At 35.4% G+C, this 2,098-nt stretch overlaps 1 long non-coding RNA gene across 1 annotated transcript; it reads right to left on the reverse strand.

Moving 5' to 3' along the window:
• Window positions 1–310: 310 nt before the first annotated feature.
• Window positions 311–1,561, reverse strand: LOC113097137 (uncharacterized). Its single transcript, XR_003288778.1, has 3 exons — window positions 1,540–1,561; window positions 1,212–1,385; window positions 311–466 (listed from the first exon to the last, which is right to left on the reverse strand). It is a non-coding gene; the product is annotated as an uncharacterized LOC113097137 (long non-coding RNA).
• Between the last annotated feature and the right edge of the window lie 537 nt (window positions 1,562–2,098).

Raw genomic sequence — 2,098 nt, forward strand, 5'->3', positions numbered from 1 at the left:
GTTTTTCGCAGCAAAATAATTTGAATGAATAATTTTGATTGCAACAGTATTATAACCTTCTTCAGTGATACTGCAGTCTGAAAGTCTACATAAAGACTAAATAAATAAAAATATTTATTACACCATTAGGATATTAACATTTCCCATCACCTCCAAAAATCAATCTGTTTGTCAATATTTTATATATGTATCTATACCAACACACCAATTTCACATTACTGACCCATTCCTTGTGACACAGCGCCAGTTTACAGATGAGCTGTAGCTTTACACTGATTCATGTTAAAATTCACCAAATTCAGACCTGAGTATCTGTAGTGTCTGTGAATTTCTCAGCAGACTGGAGATTTCGGTCACTCCAGAGTCTCCTATTCGATTCCTGCTCAGATCCAGCTCTCTGAGGTTTGAATTAAACGCTGATGCCAGAGCAGCACAACCTTCATCTGTAATACTGATGCAGTTTAACCTGTAGAAGAGAGAACACAACTAATTAAGACATACATACAATTACACAAATAGCAGCTTTAGCTACTACTTTTATCTGCCAATATGATATCTGCATGATAATCACACTGTGAATTTATTATTATTATTATTTTTGATAATTATAATAATATTTTATATTTTACAGTATAATACTTAACCCTTAACCATACTTACAATGCTACACAGAACAAGCAGCTTGGAGAATTTCAGTTTTGAAGGATGAAATGATAAATTTACCCTTGTAATATTTAAGTCTTAATTTCTTTACTTTCAAATGCTAAGCCCTCAGGCTTTTATTTTGGTGGAAAACTGAACAGTGACCTTTAAGTTTCTGTGTTTAGTTCAAAGCAGGTTTATAAACACTTTGTTGTACGAATCTGGTAAAATCTGCCCAAAAATGTTGGAAATTACATGAACTCAAAACTAGGTGATCCTTTCAAATAAATTTTAAAAGCTCAAAATAACTTGCTCAACAGCCTTTTTTTAATATTTTTTTATTTAACAGACATTCAGAAGTTCTACTCTTGTAACTTCTGGTAAATGTGGGAGGGTACTGGTTGAAGGACAATATTCATTGATACTAACTCATGATCATGATAACATCACAAGTTTATTTAGATTAATTGTGCAGTCCTGATGAGAAGTGTAAAATATTTTCAAATTTATGAAACTGTGTGGGGTCACTGCAGTCTGGGTAATTAATGGGATACACTTAAAATACTCACTTCAGCTTTTGCAGTCTACACTGGACATTTTCAAACAGAGTCAAGATGATCTTCATTCCTGGGTTCCCTAGTTTATTCTCACTCAGATCCAGCTCTGTCAGATTTGAAGGGTTTGAATTTAGAGCTGCAGCCAGAACATGACAACCTCCTTCTGTGATACAGTTGTTCTTCAGACTGCATAAAGTGAAAACACTTCAGTTTTAATCTGAATATTTACCAGTTTGTTTTAGCTGACAGATGACAAATACTGGTGATGATGATGAAGACACATAAAAAACACCCAGCAGCAAGAATTTAAAAGTGTCCTTGTAACAAGGAAAAAACATACATCAGTGTGTTGAGTGTACAGTGTTTATCCTGCAGTAGAGCAGAGATCTTATTCACTCCTGTGTCTCCTAGTTTACTTCCACTCAGATCCAGCTCTCTCAGGAGTAACGGGTTTTTACCCACAATTCCAGTCACATACTGACAGCCTTCATCTGCAGCAGGACCCAAAAACCTGCAGAAGAGAAGATCAAGTTAACTTAATTTCAGAAATAAACAACATCTGACTCTGAAACACTTTGAAAGGGGTGGATTTACTTTCACAAACTGTATTAATAAAATATTCTTTATAAATAAATTGTCTATATGTGACCAGATTAAGTGTTTTTGGGATTTAGACACCTATGTAGGCTACCTTTACTTACTCCAGTCCTACATAGGGAGTTTGTTGCAGGCTAACTTCCTGTACGTAGTTTTCCAATAGGAAGTAGATAAAAGCAGTGTGCAGGGGGATGAATCGTTTTGGTTGGCCCGGTCAGCGTGCATTAAGTGCGAGCTGAAAAGTTATTTATAGCAGAAGTTTATCTTCGCGTCAGGTGCAGCTTGTTAAAAGTGGGACGAGT

Source organism: Carassius auratus, unplaced genomic scaffold (genome assembly GCF_003368295.1).
Source record: "Carassius auratus strain Wakin unplaced genomic scaffold, ASM336829v1 scaf_tig00216113, whole genome shotgun sequence".
NCBI lineage: Eukaryota > Metazoa > Chordata > Actinopteri > Cypriniformes > Cyprinidae > Carassius > Carassius auratus.